The sequence below is a fragment of the Ornithorhynchus anatinus genome, chromosome 11 (genome assembly GCF_004115215.2).
Source record: "Ornithorhynchus anatinus isolate Pmale09 chromosome 11, mOrnAna1.pri.v4, whole genome shotgun sequence".
Lineage (NCBI taxonomy): Eukaryota > Metazoa > Chordata > Mammalia > Monotremata > Ornithorhynchidae > Ornithorhynchus > Ornithorhynchus anatinus.
In genome coordinates, this window is record NC_041738.1 from 21,811,808 (window position 1) to 21,832,607 (window position 20,800).

At 44.4% G+C, this 20,800-nt stretch overlaps 1 protein-coding gene across 5 annotated transcripts in view; it reads right to left on the minus strand.

Annotated features, from left to right (window-relative positions):
* NTM (neurotrimin) overlaps positions 1-20,800 on the minus strand; it is a 1,126,386-nt gene that overhangs the window by 206,092 nt on the left and 899,494 nt on the right. The gene's annotated exons all lie outside the window — the stretch shown is intronic.

The window sequence follows — 20,800 nt, forward strand, 5'->3', positions numbered from 1 at the left end:
CAATCTGGCTTCCGTCCCCTCCACTCTACCGAGACTGCTCTCTCTAAGGTCACCCATGACCTCCTTCTTGCCAAATCCAATGGCTCCTACTCCATTCTGATCCTCCTTGACCTCTCTGCTGCCTTTGACACTGTCGACCATCCCCTCCTCCTCCATACCTTATCTCACCTTGGCTTCACGGACTCTGTCCTCTCCTGGTTCTCCTCTTACCTCTCTGGCCGATCATTCTCGGTCTCCTACGCTGGAGCCTCCTCCCCCTCCCATCCTTTAACTGTTGGAGTTCCTCAAGGGTCAGTTCTTGGCCCTCTTCTGTTCTCCATTTACACTCACTCCCTTGGTGAACTCATCCGCTCTCACGGCTTTGACTACCATCTCTACGCAGATGACACGCAGATCTACATCTCCGCCCCTGTCCTCTCCCCCTCCCTTCAGGCTCACATCTCCTCCTGCCTCCGGGACGTCTCCACCTGGATGTCGGCCCGCCACCTAAAACTCAACATGAGCAAGACTGAGCTCCTCATCTTCCCTCCCAAGCCCAGTCCGCTCCCAGACTTCTCCATCACCGTGGATGGCACGACCATCCTTCCCGTCCCGCAGGCCCGCAATCTCGGTGTCATCCTTGACTCGTCCCTCTCGTTCACCCCACACATCCTATCCGTTACCAAGACCTGCCGGTTTCACCTCTACAATATCGCCAAGATCCGCCCTTTCCTCTCCACCCAAACGGCTACCTTACTATTACGGGCTCTCGTTATATCCCGGCTAGACTACTGTGTCAGCCTTCTCTCTGACCTCCCTTCCTCCTCTCTTGCCCCGCTCCGGTCTATTCTTCACTCCGCTGCCCGGCTCATCTTCCTGCAGAAATGATCTGGGCATGTCACTCCCCTTCTTAAACAACTCCAGTGGTTGCCTATCGACCTCCGCTCCAAACAAAAACTCCTCACTCTAGGCTTCAAGGCTCTCCATCACCTTGCCCCTTCCTACCTCTCCTCCCTTCTCTCTTTCTACCGCCCACCCCGCACGCTCCGCTCCTCTGCCGCCCACCTCCTCACCGTCCCTCGGTCTCGCCTATCCCGCCGTCGACCCCTGGGTCACGTCCTCCCGCGGTCCTGGAACGCCCTCCCTCCTCACCTCCGCCAAACTGATTCTCTTTCCCTCTTCAAAACCTTACTTAAAAATCACCTCCTCCAAGAGGCGTTCCCAGACTGAGCTCCTCTTCCCCCTCTACTCCCTCTGCCATCCCCCCTTTACCTCTCCGCAGCTAAAGCCTCATTTTCCCCTTTTCCCTCTGCTCCTCCACCTCTCCCTTCCCATCCCCACAGCACTGTACTCGTCCGCTCAACTGTATATATTTTCGTTACCCTATTTATTTTGTTAATGAATTGTACATCGCCTTGATTCTATTTAGTTGCCATTGTTTTTACGAGATGTTCTTCCCCTTGACGCTGTTTAGTGCCATTGTTCTTGTCTGTCCGTCTCCCCCGATTAGACTGTAAGCCCGTCAAACGGCAGGGACTGTCTCTATCTGTTGCCGACCTGTTCATCCCAAGCGCTTAGTACAGTGCTCTGCACATAGTAAGCGCTCAATAAATACTATTGAATGAATGAATGAATGAATTCCTGCTCTGCCACTGGCTGGCTGTGTGACCTTTGGCAAATCCCTTAGCCTCTGTGGGCCTCAATTTTCTTATTTGTACAGTTGTGACAAACTACCTGCTTCCCTCCCTTTTAGACTGTGAGCATTGTGTGGGACAGGGACTGGGTCCAATCCAATTATCTTGTCTCTGCTCCAACGCTTGACATGTTGTTAGCGTTTGATAAATGCCATCATTAATATTATGAATAGATTATTTTTAGAGTGGCCTTGGGTACCCCCAAGGGGGTTGGAAGCCTCATGTCTCATCTTGTCCCAGCATGTGCTGCTAACCCCAGCTTCTCTGAATTTTCCCCATATCAGGTGCCACTTGGGAATCTCCTTTCCCCCGGGTGAAATGCAGAGTCTCATTAACAAGGAGCTTCCAGAGTGGCTCTCGCCCCTGCTCTTCCATGCTCTTTCAGTGTCCCCTTCCACAGCATTTCTTCTGGAATGTGGGGGTCCTCTCTCTCCCCACTTTCTCGGTCCTTGCTGCTCACTCCCTGGCTCCCTCTTCTGCGGGCCAGCTGCCCTGCAGGGTATCCAGCAGCTTGAATGGCTCATTACCCTGGGCAGATTCATCAGAGAGGAGCCGTTGTCTGAGCAGGGTAATGAGTCCTTCAATTGGCCGGGAATGAATGCATTAATCTGGGGCTATTAGAGTCTTTTATCAGGCTGCTGAAAATACACTTGCCTTACCCGAGGGATGCTGCACAGTCAGCTCACCCTTGAGGGGTGCGTGGGTGGGGATTATCGGCTCAAAGAAAAGCGGAGGGAGAGGAACTTGGAGAAGGTTGCAGGACCTGAACTAATGAAGCCCTTTCCAGGATCTGGATGGAACAGGAACTTTGTTCTGAATACAGATCTTTCCCAACAAAAGGGGGGACACACCCCCCCGAAGTGAACTACAGGGCCCAAAGTTTCCTCCAGGAAGATGTTAAAGTTGGGATCCTAGGACATTGAGGAGAGGAGAAAGGGCTCTGTTATGAAAAGTTGGATACATGGAGAAATTCTGAAATCCTCCTGAAATCCAGGCAGAGGCCAGGGGCAACCTCTTTCAACTCAGGATGTCTCCCTCCTGGCCCCTCTAAACACCACCCTCTTGACCTTCATGTCTGAAGGGCAGAACCATATCTTTGCCTTTGCTTTGCAACCAGAGAGTCTGGCTTACTTTGGGAATGCTTGGGAGCAAAGCCGACTGGAATGGATTGGAGATGTTGGAAAGACTGTGGGTCATGCAAGCAGCCACTTTCAAAGCCATCCATCCACCAGTCAGTCAGTGGCATTTGTCAACCACTTAGTAAGTGCACAGCAACATCCTAAGCACTACGGAGAGTCAGTTCAGTACTTAAAAGACTCATGTTTCCTGTCCTGAAGATGCTAACAATTTAATGGGATAGATAAGCAGATAGAAAGGTAGATAGATGGATAGGTAGAGAAGCGTTTTGGCCTAGTGGAAAAAAACATTGGCCTGGGAGTCAGAGGTCCTAGGTTCTAATGCCAACTCCTCCACTTGTCTGCTGTGTGACCTTGGGCAAGTCACTTAACTTCTCTGTGCCTCAGCTTCATCATCTGCAAAATGGGGATTTAATACCTGTTCTCCCCCCTCGTTAACTCTGTGAGCCACATGTGGGACTTGCTTATCCTATGTCTACCCCAGCACTTAGTAATAGTAATAATAATAATGGTATTTATTAAGCACTGACTATGTGCTCAACACTGACTATGTGCCAAGCACTGTTCTAAGCCCTGGGGTACATTTGAGGTAATCAGGTTGTCCCATGTGGAGATCACAGTCTTAATCTCCATTTTACAGATAAAGGAACTGAGGCACAGGGAAGTGAAATGACTTGCCCAAGGTCACACAGCAGACAAGTGGTGGAGCCAGAATTAGAACCCATGACCTCTGACTTCCAAGCCCGTGCTCATTCCACTAAGGCACGCTGCTTCCCATGCCACACTGCTTCCCATAATACAGTGTTTGGCATATAGTAAGTGCTTGAAAATATCATTATTAATTGTTATTATTATATGAAATACAAATTGTGAAAGCAGAAGAGAGATGAGGGCATTTTTAAGGATCTGGTCTTCCAAATGAACTGGAGACAAAAAGGGAGATGTGGCATTTTCTTCAGGAGATGAGACCAGGCATTTGGGTGGGCAGAGGCCTGGAGGGTTTCATTTCTGCCGTGGGCGAGAGTCAGAGCAGCTCAATAAAGTTGCCTTTGCGATCTGGTACCCAGCTTGAATCTGCCCTCGTCACATGGCCCCCCACCAAGCAATCAGATGGACAGATAATGGCACCCTGGATGCACACTCAGCCTGACACAACTCAGGGAACCAGGACAATGATGCCTCCTGGGAATCTCCAATTCCCCTGGTTGAGATGCAGCGTCTTATTACCTTTGGCCCCTGTGGGCCAAAGCTAGTCTTTGGGGGTTAAGGGGAGGTGTCTTCCAGGATTTCTTTCTTTCAAGAGTTAGCCAGTGTGGATCTCCGGGTCCTTCCTGAAAGTTTTGGCTCTACTGATTCCCAACATCCTCTTAACAAAGAAAGGCAGCATGTCCTAGTGGTAAGAGAATGGACCTGGCAGTCTGAAGGACCTGGGTTCTAATTCCATCTCTGCCACTTTTCTGCTGGGTGATTTGGGGGAAATCACTTGACTACTTTGTGACTCAAATACTTCGTCTGTAAATTGGGGATTAAAGCTGTGAGTCCAGAATGGGACATGGACTGTGTCCAACCTGATGAGCTTTCATCTGCCCCACCTCATAGTACAGTGCCTGGCACACAGTAAGTGATTAACAGATACCATTAAAGAAAACAATCTCAGCAGCATCTCATAATTTGGCTTCATTCTTCCCCTAATCTCGCCTTACTTTTGTGGAAAATTGATGAATAGGCAAGTGGTCCTACTATTCTTTGATTAGGATGAATCAAGCCAGTGCAGCTGCCTGCTTGTAAGCAACCTGACCTATTATTTGCTGGAGAACAATGCATACACTGGAAATTCACAATATAAAACAACAGACACATAGAAGGGACCCATGGCATCAGGTCTTGGCACTTTTCCAAACTCCCTATGACCTGTGTTCACTCCCGGCTTTTCCTGAAGCTCTGTCTGTCTGCATATAGTGACCTTCAAACTTCCTCTAACCTCATCTACTGCTATGACTCAACCTCCACTGTCTATTCCCACCAGCTTGTTTATTTGATGTATTCCTACCCAGCAGCCCTTGACTAAAGCCAAGCTAAAGGTCCACATGCAGAGTGGCATTCTATACATCTATCATGGACACCATCAATGGCTCTTAGAAGCAGCGTGGCTCAGTGGAAAGAGCACAGGCTTTGGAGTCAGGGCTCATGAGTTCGAATCCCAGCTCTGCCACTTGTCAGCTGTGTGACTGTGGGCAAGTCACTTCACTTCTCTGCGCCTCAGTTCCCTCATCTGTAAAATGGGGATTAAGACTGTGAGCCCCACGTGGGACAACCTGATTCCCCTATGTCTACCCCAGCGCTTAGAACAGTGCTCGGCACATAGTAAGCGCTTAACAAATACCAACATTATTATTATACTGAAAAGCAATGTGGTCTAATGAGAAGCGGCATGGCCTAGTTGAAAGACCTAAGACTTGGGAGTCAGAGGAACTGGGCTCTAATTCAGGCTCCACCACTTGTTTGCTGTGTGCCCTTGGGCAAGTCACTTAACTTCTTTGTGCCTCAGTTACCTCATTTGTAAAATGGTGATTAGGACTGATAGTTCAGTGTGGTTCAGGCCCATTATCTTGTATCTACCTCAGCACTTGGCTCATAGTAAGCACTTAACAAATACTATTAAAAAAACCAAACTGGCTGTGTCTCGTTTGGAGTCCAAATTGTCAAAATCAGCAAGATAAGAGGAGAGGGAAGAGGCTGGATTTGTGATCTGAGACTGGGAGTTTTTCCTCCAGGGAAGGAACTGTCTTAACTACATTCAAATAATCTCTGACCCATGAGTTTGACTCCAGAGTTTGACTGTGGAAGCCAGATCTCTGCCCCTTACTGTCCCCACTATCAGTGCTAAGTGTCTAATATGACACTCCACTTCAAGTGAACAGTCAATAAAAACAACCATTGGGGAAGAGAAGTTCTCATCCAGGAAAACTTCATCAACTATACCACGGGCAAACAGAAGTGAGCCATAAGTAAACTTACTCTGGACTGGCCATCAGGAATGAGTTAGACTATCATTCTGTGTTTCTTTTCTACCCAATTCCATTTCCTCTGGGCACGTGGTCCAGGAATATGATTCAAGAAACTAAACAAGCTTTGAGTCCCTGTATTGATATACTCTCAAAGGAGCATTTCAAGAGAAGACCATCATTTTCTAGGGAAAAAAAACCACTGAAAACTTTGTTATACTATAGAAAAGACTATCGGTATGTGAGACAGAGAGAAGGGAAACAGAGAGAAAGGGAGATCACTAAGGATGATAGTCCCGAATGTAATGTTTGTCCCTTACAGCTTCTCAGATATGAATATTGGTGGTTTCTGTCATTTGTGAAGAATAACTTTTGAAGAAGTAGGGGAAGAATACATGAAAATAATCCTCTTAGACTGCCCTGAGATGTAAAGCTTTCCATTGAAGACCCAACTGAGAGCCTGTTCTCACTGTTGCAGAATTGAACTGCTCTTTACATCCCCGAGTAGGTAGTATAGTGCTTGGCACATAGTAAGTGCTTGATGAATAATAGGATTGTTGTTATTGCGGATGTTATCATTAAATCAGGAAAAAACATTTTTAAGGATAAAATAAAACAAACCTTGAGTCAATGTTGCAGCCCAGCTAGAAACTGGGAGTCATGTGCCAAGAGAACAAGATGGTGCACTTCTATCAAGAAAGGAGTGACTCTTTTTTGATTTCTTATCCTAGCTCCATCCCAGAAGCAGCATGGCTTAGTGGAAAGAACCTGGGTGTGGGAGTCTGAGGTCATGGGTTCTAATTTCAGCTCTGCCACTTGTCTGCTGTGTGATCTTGGGCAAGTCACTTAACTTCTCTGTGCTTCATTTACCTCATCTGTAAAATGGGGATCAAGACTGTGAGCCCCAAGTGGGACAGCCTGATTACCTTATATCTCCTCTAGCCCTTAGAACAGTGTTTGGCACATAGTAAGCGCTTAACAAATGACATCATCATTGTTATTATTATTACTTTGCTGCGTGATGCTGGGAATGTCACTTAACCGCTCTGTGCCCCAGTTTCTTTATCTGTAAAATGGGAATGAAATACCTGTTCTCCCTCTCTCTTAGTGTTTTAGTCCCTTGAGGGACAGAGGTTGTGTCTGACCTATGTGGTATCTACCCCAGAGCCTAGTTCAATGTTTGGCACAGGGTAAGTGCTTAAAAATACCACTTGTATAAGGAATGAGAGACAAGGACACAAAAGAGAAAATAGCATCAGGAGCTGCAAACGTCAAACGTCAAGCATGACAACATAACAATGGACAACTTCTTTTTTGGGCCTAATATGGCCAGGACTGTGAGTCTCTCATTGGCCTTTTCAGCCCCACAGACATTCAAAGGCAATTTTCACCGACAGTGACGTTTCCTTCGTATATGTAAGACAGCTATATATTATTAACATTATTAACTGAAACGGGGGACAATTCAAACCTACTGTCAAATTGCCTGGCTGAAGGCCAAGGGACACATGCCGAGGATAAATTTTCCTCTTTGAAAGGAGGTGGAGAATGGGATTATAAGGCATCTTTCTGAGTGGGCTGCAATTATGAACCAAGGACTGATGGAATAGCATCACTGACCATATCACCAAACTCTGAATGCATCAGAAAGTTGGCATGAAAATTTGGGCTTCCTTTCCCTTCAAGAAGCAAGGCCCAGTGGAAAGAATATAGGCCTGGGACTCGGAGGACCTGGGTTCTAATCCTAGCTCTGTCCGGTACCTGCTGTCTGCTCTTGGGCAAGTCACTTCACTTTGCCTCAGTTCCCTTGTCTGCAAAATGGGGATTCACTGGTAATAATGATATTTATTAAGCACTTACTATGTCGGGCACTGGGGTACATACAAGATAAGCAAGTTATACACAGTCCCTGTTCCCCATTTTGAGACACAGAGAAGTTAAGGGACTTGCCCATGGTCACACAGCAGATAAGTGGCAGAGCCAGAATTAGAACCCAAGTCCTTCTTAGTCCCAGGCCTGTTCTCTATCCACTAGGCTATGCTGCTTCTCTTGAATACCTGTTCTCCCTCCTATTTGGACTGTGATCACCATGTGGGACTTGATTATCTTATACCTAACAGTGCTTGGCACCTAGTGTGTACTTAACAAATACCATTATTACTAATAATGATAATAATAAATTGCCTAGGAAGAGATGAGGTCAGGACTCCTCTTTTATGAGCAAGAGATAATATCATAAGCAAGTCAGATGGTAGTAGAAACAGTAGTTGTAGTAATAATAGTATTTATTGAGTACATACGGGGTACAGTACACTGTAATAAACACTTGGGAAGAACAAAAAAAGCTGTCATATTCCATTTCCGGAGAAAGCTTACACTCTAATGAAGAAGATGGATATAAAAGTATATATAGAGTCATCAAAATAAATACTTGAAGGTGCAACTTAATAAATTTATATCCATAAATGCTGAGGATGTGGACCAGTAGATAAATAAGCTCCTTAGGGGCAAGGAACCTGCCATGTTATTATTCTGTACTTCCTTAGCACCTAATACTGTGCACAACACACAGTGGGTGTTCAATAAATGCTATTGCTACTACTGCTGATATTATTACTACATAAAAAAAAAGCTATAGAAGGCTGTACAGATTTATATGACTTGAGATTCTGGGAATTAGAGAAGACATATTGGAGGAAGTGGGAAGTGGGTAATTCAGGAGGGCTTTGACTTGGGGAGGGCAGGTAAATAGAGTACTTGCCCAAACCTGAAGGGATAACCTGAAAAGCAAGTGGAGAGAACATGGACAGAAGGATCTGGGTTCTAATTCTGCTCCACTATTAATCTGTTATATGACCTTGGGCAAGTCACTTAATTTCTCTGTGCCTCAGTTGTCTCATCTCTAAAAGGGGGATTAAGACTGTGAGCTCCATATTGTGGTTGGGGAATTTGTGTAGGCTGACGAAGCTTAGAGCTATGCCTTATAGGGTTATCCATAATGGAAAGGTCTAAGCCGAAGCAGCAGACAAAGTCAATTCAGCTGGGCTGGGCAGCAGCAGCATGGGAAAGAATCAAAGGCGGTGGATCAAGGGATTAAAATGTTGATCAAAGACAACGGCAGAGAATCAAGTTCTTTACCATGCTGTAGAAGGGAATGATAAACCACTTCTTTACCATGAAAACTCTATGAATGCACTAACCAGAACGACTTTTTGGAATAAGATGGGATGTTCTGGAGAGGGTGTGTCCATGGAGTCTCCATGATCGGAAATGATTAGATGACATTTGAAGTGAAAATGCATATACGTATATATTGCCCTGCTCCCTGGGATAGCTCAACTCCATATGCAAAAACTGCTCAAGGAAATGATTTTCCAAATAAAACATTTTATATTCACAAAGCAGTCTTGTTTCATGAGGAGCTGGCAATGGGCTCTCTCTTTAGAGCTATCCTCCTCACTGACGGGGCCACACTGTCTGGACGGCTCTGTGATGATGTTGGTTAGGCTTTGGTCGTGAGGGAAGTGATTTCTGTTTGAGCTCACTTCACAAACCCCAGCACCGTCCTTGGGCATGAAAGAAATGCAGAGTGATTCCCCTGACATGGAGCACTCACAGTCACATCAGACACAGAGGAAGAAAGTCAAAGTGGATTTTGAAAATTCCCCTTCCTGAACCGGATACCTAGTGTGTACGAGCAGTGTCTCAGGGTTAAGCTTAATTAGAAAGAGAAAGGGTTTGATCCAGTGTCATGCACATGAAGGTGCTCAGGCAGTATTGATCACAGATTCTCATATTCCAGTCTCAGTCCTGCCACCAACTGCTGTGTGACATTGAGCAAGCCAGTTAACCTCTCTGAACTTCAACTTCTACTGAGGATAGTAGCAATAACTGACGGGTGAGCTATGAACTATAGCCACTTGCTCTGAGAGCCTCCTGTGAAAGGACCTGCCCAAGAACAAAGAATCACTGACCCTCCATCCCACACAGGAGAATGAGCACTTACTAAGCAGCACAGGAGATACAAGAAAATCTGGCTAGACACAGTCCCTATCTCACGTGGGACTCACTGTCTAAGTAGGAGGAAGGAAATGTATTGAATCCCCATTTTACAGCTGAGGCACAGAGAAATGAAGGGACTTGACCAAGGTCACATAGCGGGCAAATGTCAGAACTGGTATCAAAGCAGGATCCTCTGATTCCTAGGCCTGTGTTCTTTCCACTAGGCCATACTGCTTCTCCTTATAGGCATGGAGGAGCGGGTCTCCTCCACTTGATCACAAGGAGAATGTGTCACTGAGCATATACTATGTATAGCTATGGTTACGAAGGCCTGCAGAGTCATAACACAAGTTGAGGCAGGACTGGAGGGGCAGAAGGAGAGAGCAGATCTTTTCAGTAATGTTGTGGAATGATGTGACTGGTTCCAGCACTCTCCAGACAGTACTTCAAGGGCATAGAAATGATCCCCTTCTAGGCTCTGGACATTCAGGACAGTAGCTCAATCAATCAATAGTAAATTATTTATTCTTATTAATGCCTTTCTCCCCACTCTAGTCTGTAAGGTCACTGTGGGAGGGGAACATATCTGCCAAATCTGTTACACTATATTCTCCCAAGCGCTTAGTACAGTGTCTGCACACAGAAGGTGCTCAATAAATATGTTTGATTATCTATTGAGTGCCTATTGTGTGCAGAGAACTGTATCAGGCATTTGGTACAGATTGATAACATTAATAGACATGATTTCTGCACTTGTGGAGCTTATTATTTAATGGGGAAGACAGATATTAAAATAAACCACTGAAAAGAGGAAGCAGAAGAGTATAAAAGTGTGTGCATAAATACGAGGGCCAAGGGAAGCGTGTGAATATCCAACTGCTTAGGTGACATGGAAGAGTTAAAGTGGCAATGGAAAGCGGAATATAGGGTGGGAAGATGCAAGATTAATCAGGAAAAGCCTCCTAGAAGAAATGCGATTTCAGAAGGGCTTTGAAGATGAATAGGGCAGTGGTCTGCCAGAAGTGATAATGTGGAAGGGAGGTGGGGCAGAGGGGCAGGTGTGAGCAATCAGTCAAACAGTGGTATTTACTGAGCACTTACTATGTGCGGAGTAAAAGACCTGTGGCAGAAGAGATGAGAATGAGCCTCTATTCTAGGTCATGGGTTGCCATGCTAACCTCTGGTCACAGGTGGAACCTACGTGCTGCTTGAACCATAATCCCTCTTGCTCTTCAGAATCCAACTTTGCCAGCTGCAGTCCACCACCCTTCCACTCATGGCTGACAGTGTATATGTGTGTGTGGGAGTGGTGTATATATGTAGGTGTGTATATGTGGGTGGGAGGGGGAGTTACTGCTCTCACCCCTATTGCCTTGGAGAATACAGGAGTGAGGCTAAGGGACTCCATTCCCTTCTGGAGCTTGAGGAAAGATGTCCAGCTCTAGATTATTATTCATAGTTTCCCCATTCGTTTCAGTATCTGAGCTCTCTCCCCATATTTATTCATTTACCCAATTCCCTTTGAAGAATCTGACTTTCTTCTTGGCTAATCTTTGCCTTTTATACGACTTAAAAAATGCTTAGTTTCTCTTTTTGTTAAGTCATGTTTGGCATCGCGCGATCTGTCTATTTCACTTTGCCTTTCTAATGCCCTAGCTAATCAGCTACAACATCTCCCTGTTGGCTCTTATTTTCTGGTGAGGATTTTCTCATTTTCTCTTTTCTCCTCATAATTGATCTGTTTAATCATTTTGAAGACTTCTTACACTGTTTCCCTATCTCATTCCTTTCAAACATGTGGGTTCCCTGAATAGAAACTATTTTTTTTTTCCTTTAACTTCAGCCAGAAACCTCTTTAATTAAGTTATTTTCCATTTTGATGATTATTGAGCCTGGTTCTGCCCTCTGTGAAGGGGAAGATGCAGCTGTCTCAAGGCTGCATAGGAATATCATCATGCCCTTATGTGGGGGGGATGGAAAGATAGTGACCTCAGTGTCCCTCCTCCAGACACAGTGCAAGGGCATTCCATACCACCTTGTTTGGTTCAACCCCACAAGGAGAACATAGCCCTGTTTGTGGGCATCCAATGGGCAGGTTGGGAGTGTACAGTACTACCAGTCAGTCAGGCAGGCAGTCAACTGTATTTACTGAGTGCTTAGTGAGAGCAGAGCACTGTTTGAAGTGCTTGGGAGAGTACAATGTAACAATAAACAGATATGTTCCCTGCCCAAAATGGTCTTATAGTCTACAGAGGGAGACAGGCATTTATATAAATAGATGAATTACAGATATGTACATAAATACTGTGGGGCTGGGAGGGGGGATGAATAAAGGGAGCAAATCAGGGTGAGGCAGAAGGGAGTGGGAGAAGATGAAAGGAGGACTTAGGGAAGACCTCTTGGAGGAGTTGTGTCTTAAATAAGGCTTTGAACTTGGGGAGAGTGTCAGATATGAGGAGGGAATTCCAGCTCAGAGGCAGGAAGTGGGCAAGAGGTCAGCAGTGAGATAGACGAAAACGAGATGCAGCGAGAAGCTTAGCTTTAGAGGAGAAAAGTGTGTGGGCTGGGTTGTAGTAGGAGAGTAGTGAGGTGAGGTAGGAGGGGGCAAGGTGATTGAGTGCTTTAAATCCAATGGTGAGGAGTTTCTGTTTGATTCAGAGGTGGATAGAAAACTATTAGAGTTTCTTGAGGAGTGGGGAAACACGGCCTAAATGTTTTTGTAGAAAAATGATCCAGGCAGCAGTGTGAAATATGGACTGGAGTGGGGAGAGACAGGCATCAGGGAGGTCAGGAAAGAGGCTGATACTTAATCAAGGTGGGATAGAATAAGTGATTGGATTAATGTGGTAGCAGTTTGGATGAAGAGGAAAGGGCACATTTTAGTGATGTTGTGAAAGTCAAACCGACAGAATTTAATGATGGGTTGAATGATGTGGGTTGAATGAGAGAGAAGGTGATATGTCACCTACACTGATGGGAAAGATAGTCTCCTATCAGTGTACTATGCACCCCCCCCCCCATTGTTATGCCCTCTCTGTGGCATTTCTGAGTACAGAGTGCATGAACTAAACTGTGGCCAGGTGGAATAGGTGAGAGCAAAGGCAGGTCCTAACCACAGTCCTGAGTCTTCTTCCAGTACATGCCCAGCTGCTTTAGTGGCCGTGGGAAGGGCATGACATGAGACCAACCCAGATGTTAAGATGCCAAATGACTTTCCTTCAACATGCTCCAGTTTTCCCATGCATTTCTGTTCTCCTACACAGCCCATAACATATTTGTTCTCCTGTTGATGTGTTCTTCTGATGGAACAGCCATGGGAATAAATGGTTTGATTTCATTACATTGACAAAAAAAAGCAGAATATCTGTTCTGTGTGGCAGAATTTTCCATGCAGTTATCATATAGTTCCAACCATACCCACTTTCTAGTGGCTATTTTCCAAAACATTCTCAAATTCATTTTATAATATATAATTTGGGCCATCATTTGACTCCCTTAGCATCTTGCCAACATGTTCAATGTTAAGAAGACATCTGAAGGACATCTAAAGTATGTTAAGGACATCTAATGGGGAAATGATGTCTCTATACAGATTGCCTAGATCCACTATATATATATAAGGATTCTCTCATCATCAGTCAGGACTGGGAGATTTAATATTTTCTCAGACTTTTCTACTTGACTGAGATGACACAAAAATGCTATTTTATCTTGACAAGCTTTTTCCAGACGCTCCTCCAAAATTTCTGTATTGCTTTCCATTGTGGTGGTGCACTCTCTTTGGTTTCTTATTTATTTTCCTCAGGGAGTTGGTAATACACAAACACACACACACACACACACACACACACAATGATGACTTTATATGGACTGACTGGATCTATTATATATATATATATAAAGTCCATGTGTGTGTCTGCTTGCAAGAAGGTGGGGCTGTTGAGTGTGTAAAAGCTTAGTGATACCAGTGAGAACTTTCTTATACATGAACTGATTAATCAAGGACCAGGGTTGTGGCATATGGTCACTTTCTTATAATGAACTCAAGTGTTCACTCTATGGCTTGCTGGGAATTGAGTTCAACAATGAATAATATTTCTTCGCAGTTTTGCCCATGTCATCAAAGGCATTGTTCTATGGTATTGTACATCAGTCAGGGAAGCAAATAATTGAATATCAACTGGATGCAGAACACTTTGCTCTGTGCTTGTGAGAGGGCCATGGAAGTTAATTACATCAATCCATTTTATTATCTAAGGGGAGAAAGAGGGAAACACAACATTTACGAAGAGTGGAAGAAAGAGGAAAAACAAAGATACAAAGTAATGATAGCTTGAATAGATAAATAAATAAGTGAATAGGTGATAGGTTGTCATCTCCCATAGAAGGTGGTGAGTTTGGGTCTCCCAAATCTGTCTGGGACTGAGCTGATAAGATGGTATCCATATGTCTGAATCATTTCCCCAGGTAATTCTGAAATTCATCTCAAGGAGATTCCCAATCCTGGTCTTGCATAATTCTCTGACATCTTCAGTTACAATTCTCTCATGAGTCAGGACTGGAGGTTTGATAATTCCTCATACACCACTGCTCTGCTCAGATGATACAACTGCTATACTATCTGACAAGCTTTTTCCAGATGCTCCTCCCAAACTTACATTTTGCTTCCCTCTGAGGTGGTGCCCTCTCTGCATTCTCATTTATTCTCTCCGGAAGCTGGTAAATCATTTTCTGATCACTCATAAAACTTTGTACCATTGCTTTCTCTTTATCATCTCAACACAGAGCCTAATTCAGCAACCACAGACCATGTCTTCCTCTGAGGGAGTCAAGGAGGCGCATTAGTCATTCCAGGAGTCTTTGATATTCTTTCATTTGCAAATTTTTTCCGAATTATCAACCTGATTTTCTTTATTCCTAGGTTTAGCAGTTGGCAACTTGCCCAGGCATCTATCTCTGTTCAACATTCACTGACCTTATGCTCTAGACCTGGCTCTCAGGCTGGCTATATTTGTTTCTGGATATCTCCATCAGCCACACAGTTTTTTTTCTACTAAGGACTTGCTCCAGAAAGGATCTTGTCTCTCACTCTAGCAATGCCTGGTGACTTTTTGGGTTGGGATTGAACAGATGAATAAGTGAATAAGGCAGTAGGTTGCCATCTCCCATGAAAGGTGGTGAGAGTTTGGATTTTCCAAATCTTCTTGGGACTAAGCTGATAAGATAGTATTCTGAATCATTTCCCCAGGTAATTCTGAAATTCATCTTCTCAAGGAAGATGAGCTCCCATCTTTCCCAGCAATATCTCAACAGGAGATCTCCTGCACTCTCCCAAAATCCACCATCACCACCTGCACATCCCTTTGCACCTTACCAAAGCACTTGCCCCTTCCCTTCTTCTCTCCCTAACTGCCATCTTCAACTTTTCGCTCTCCAATGGTTTCTTTCAAACATGCCTATGTCTCCTCTATCCTAAAAAAACCCTCCCTTGACCCCACGGCTTCCTCCAGTTATCACCCCAACTCCATCCTTCCATTCCTCTACAAGCTCCTTGAGTGAGTTGTCTACCCCCACTATCTCAAGTTGCTCTCCTTCAATTCTCTCATGACTCCCTCCAATCTATCTTCCATCACCTTCACTCACAAAAACTGTCCTCTTAAAGGTCACAAATGATCTTCTTCTTGACAAATCTAATGACCTCTAAACCATCTTAATGCTCCCCAACTTCTCAACGACCTTCAACACTGTCGACCACCCCCTTCTCCTGGAAACATTATCAAACCTCGGCTTCACTGACGATGTCCCCTCCTGCTTCTCCTCATGTATCTTTGGCCTCTCCTTCTCAGTCTCTTTTATGGACTCCTCCTCTGCCTCCCACTTCCTAATTGTGGGTGTCCCTCAAAGTTCAGTTTTGGGTCCCCTTCCATTCTCCATCTCCTCCCACTCCCTTGGAAATCTCATTCACTCCCATGATTTCACCTACTATCTCTATGCGTGGATGATTCCCAGATCTTCATCTCCAGCCCTAATCTCTCTCTCTCTCTGCAGTCTCACATTTTCTTCTGCCTTTGAGACATCTCTATTTGGATGACCTGCCATCACCTCAAACTTAATATGGCCAAAACAAAATGTCTCATCTTCCCACACAAACTCTATCCTCCCCTTGATTTTCCCATCATTCTAGATAGCACCACCATACTTCCTGTCCCACAAGCCTCGGAGTTGTCCTTGTCTCCCCTCTCTCATTCAACCCACATATTTAATCTATCAGTAAATCCTGCCAATTCAAGCTTCACAGTATTGCTAAAATCTGCCCTTTCCTTTCCATCCAAACTGCTACCATGTTAATCCAAGAATTTATACTGACTCACCTTGATTATTGTATCAGCCTCCTTTCTGGCCTCCCTGCCTCCTGTATCTCCCCACCCTAGTCCATACTTCACTCTACTAAATGTTCTACTAAAGTTTTCTACAAAAATATTGAGTCCATATTTCCCCACTCCTCAAGAACCTCCAGTGGTTGGCCATCCACTTCCACATCAAATAGAAACTCCTTACCAAATGACTTTAAAACACTCAATCACCTTGCCCCCTCCTACTTCACCTCACTGCTCTCCTATAACAACCCAGCCCGCACACTTCTCTCCTCTAAAGTCAACCTACATCACTGTATGTATGTCTTGTTTATCTCACCACTGACTTCTCACACCCAACCTGCCTCTGGCCTGGTGTGCCCTCTCTCTTCATATCCAAAAAGACTCTATCTTCAAAGCCTTATTGAAGACACATCTCCTCCAAGAGGGCTTCCCTGATGAAATCTTCATTTCCTCTTTTTCCACTCATCTGCATTGCCCTGATTTGTTCCTTTAATTCACCACTCCCTTAGCCTCACAGCACTTATGTACATATCTGTAATTTATATGTTCATATTAATGCTTGTGTCCCCTTCTTGCCTTAAAGCTCGTTGAGGGCAGGGAATGTGTCTGTTATATTGTTGATTTGTACTCCCCAAGCACTCCATACAGTGCTCTGCCATCAGTAAGCACTCAGTAAATATGACTGATTGGTTGATTTAAATGTTATCTCTGAACTCAGGTTTGACTATTTCTTCATCCAAGGTTTGCCATTTCATATCAGAAAATAAATTTGAGAATAATAATAATAATGATAATCCTTTGAGAATAATTCAAACTGGCTGTGAAAATGGTTGTTGTGATTTTGAAAACTTAACATTATTATTAGTACTAATAATAGTAATGTGAATTATTATGATACTGCTAATAGTGCTTGTAACCCCATTTGCCCCCTGGAGCTGCCTACAGGAGTGCACTGACTCTGTGACCCTTTGAATTTGTATTCCTGAAATATGGCCAGTCTTATACCATTGACCCGTGGTTTGCTCTGCCTCCACCTACATAGTGCACTTCCTCCCCTTCTGTGCTCTAGCTGTGGAAGTTTGCAGGTGGAAATCCTGACTTCAGACTGACCTCATCCATCACAAATACATTCTCACCTGCTTTCTCTATGTCCTCTACTTTGCCAGCCAACATTATTTCTCCATCCTTAAGGAATTCCATGTCCATTGCCTGTGCCAGATTATTCAGATGCTAAATTCTCTCCTGAAATCTCCTGCCCTTCCATCCTACCATTTCTTGCCCCTAATGACCTGGTTATGTACTTCAATGATACAATTTAAACCATCAGGGATGATCTCCCTAAAATTTCCCTTACTTGCTTCCAGGCCCTCCTTCCTCCTGCACCTTGGATTCTCCCATCTTTCCCATCAGTATCTTAAGAGGAGATCTCATGACTCTTCTCCAAATCTATCCCCTCCATCTGTACCTATGACCCCATCCCTTCACGCATTATCAAAACATTTAGCCCATTTCTTCCATCTCTGACTGCAATTTTCACCATTCACTTTCCAGTGACTTCCAGCTCATGTATCCCCTATCCTGAAAAAAAAGATGGTATTGATGCCTGTCTACTTGTTTTGTTTTGTTGTATCTCTCCCCCTTCTAGACTGTGAGCCCATTGTTGGGTATGGATTGTCTCTATTTGTTGCCAAATTGTACTTTCCAATCATTTAGTACAATGCTCTGCACACAGTAAACGCTCAATAAATATGATTGAATGACTGAATGAAAGACCTCCTTTGATCCCACAGCTCCCTCCCTCTTGTTAACTCTCCATCTCCCTCCTAACATTACTCTCCAAAGTCCTTGACCAAGTTTTCTACCCCCACTGCCTCCTCTTCCTCTCCTCCAATTATCTTCTTGGTCCCCTCCATTCTGGTTTCTTTCCCCTCCACTCCACGGAAACTGCCCTCTTTAAGGTCGAGTGACTTCCTTCTTTCCAGGCCTAACGACCTCTACTCTATCTTAATCCTCCTCAACCTCTCAGGTGCCCTTTACACTATGGACCAATCCCTTCTTCTGGAAACATTATCCAACTTTAGCTTCATGGACAGTCTTCTCTCCTGGTTCTTTACCTATTTCTCTGACTGTTCCTTCTCCGTTGCAGGCTCCTCCTCAGCCTTCCACCTCCTAACCGTGGAGTCCCTCAAGGTTCAGTTCTGGGTCCCCCTCTATTCTCTATCTACACTCACTCCTTTGGAGAACTCATTTGCTCCCACTGCTTCAATTACCATCTCAAACCTACCTCTCTAGCCCTGGTCTCTCTCCTTCTCTGCAGTCTTGCATTTCCTCCTGCCTTCAGGACATCTCTACTTGGATGTCCAGCCAACACCACAAATGAAATATGTCCAAAACATAACTCCTCATCTTCCCACCCAAACCCTTTTCTTCTCCTGTCTTTCACAATACTGTAGACAACACCACTACCCTCTTTGTCTCACAAACCAGTGACCTTGGCATTTTACTTGACTCATCTGTCTCATTCAACCCACATATTCAGTCTGTCACCAAACCCTGTTGGGACTACCTTCACCATCATCGCTAAAATCGACTCCTTATCCAAACTGCTACTCTGCTAGTACAAGTACTTTTTCATACCACTTTGACTATTGCATCAGCCTCCTTCCAGACTTCACTGCCTCCTGTCTCTCCCTATTCCACTTCTTATTTCACTCTCCTGCCAGATCATTTTTTAAAGGAAACAATCAGTTCACATCTCCCAACTCTTAAAAACCTCCATTGGCTGTGCATATACCTCTGTATTAAAGAGAAATTCCTTACCATTAGCTTTAAAGCACTGAATCAGCTCTCTCCTTCCTATCACAACTCGATCATTTCCTAATACAAACCAGCCCACATAATAATAATAATTATGGTATTTGTTAAGCACTTACTATGTGCCAGGCACTGTACTAAGCACTGGGTGATTCACTCCTCCAATGCCAACATACTCACTGGACCTCAGTCTCATCTATCTCCACCACTGATCCCTTGCCCACATCGTCCCTCTGACCTGGAACTTCCCCCTGCCCCCTGTATTCAACAGACCAACACTCTCCATACCTTTAAAGACTTATCACATCTCTGCCAAGTGGTCTTCCCCAACCAGGCCCTCATTTACCTACTCCCTCTCCCTTCTGCATCACCTATGTCCTTAGATCTGTACACTATAAGAACTTGATAGTCCCACCAACATCCCCACAGCACTTATGTATTTATCAATAAATTATTTTAATGTATCTCTCCCCCTCTAGACTGTACGCTCCTGATGGGCAAGGAACCTACCTACCGATTTTGTTCTATTGTACACTTAAAAGTGCTTACTTCAGTGCTCTGTGTTTGATAAATACAATTGATGATTGATTGATGGCATCACCCCAAGGTCATGGGGTGCACTTTTCTCCATGCCAACTCAGAAGTAGTACCACCTAATAATAATAGGGTAATAACTGAGGTATTTATCAAGCACTGTACTAAGTGCTGGGGTAGATACAAGATAAGCAGATTAGATGCAGTTCCTGTGCCACAGTCAAAGAGGGAAGAAGACCAGCCATTTCATCCCCATTTTACAGACAAGGAAACAGTGGCACAGAGAAGTAAAAATATTGTTATTGTTATTATATTTGTTAATCATTTACTATGTGTCAAGCACTGTTCTAATTGCTGGGATAGATAAGAATTATTATTAATAATAATGATAATGGTGATATTAGTTAAGTGCTTACTATGTGCCAAGCACTGTTCTAAGCGCTGGGGTAGATACAAGGAAATTAGGTTGCCCCTCATGCAGTAATCCGCATTTTACTGAAGTAACTGAGCCACAGAGAAGTTAAATGACTTGCCCAAGGTCACATAGCAGACAAGTGGTGGAGCCAGGATTAGAACCCATGACCTCTGACTCCCAAGCCCATGCCCTTTTCACTAAGCCATGCTGCTTCTTTAATCAGGTTAGATGCAGTTCTTGTCTCATGTGAGAGTCAGTATCTAGACTGTAAGTTTGTTGAGGGCAGGGAACATGTCTACCAACTGTAATAGTGTACTCTTCAAAGCACTTGCTACAGTGCTCTGCACAATTAAGCACTTGATAAATACTTTTGATTGATTGATTGATTAAATGATTAAATAAGAGGGAGAACAAGTATTTGATTGCCATTTTCCAGTTGAGGAAACTGAGACACAGAGAAGTTAAGTGATTTGCCCAAGGTTCCATGGCAGGTATGTGCAAAACCATGAGTAGAATCCAGGTCCTCTGACTTCCAGGCCCATGCTCTCTCCATTAAGCCATCCTGCTTCTGAGGTGGAATTCCCAATGGCCTGGCCAAATTTCCAAGCTGCAGGGAAGCTAGAGGTTTCCCAGATTCATCAAGTCTCAGTACACTACCTGCAGCTTGGAGGCACCACTAGACTAATTTCTGGGGGTGTACAGCTCCCAGATGGTCACTGCAAGGACAGCAGGAATCTTCCTGGCCTATATTTCCCTTTGCCCGAAAGACCCTGCACACCCATCAGTCAAGGGAAACTACTATGGATTTCCAGGGTCCCTTTTATTCCCCTTCATGGACAGAGAT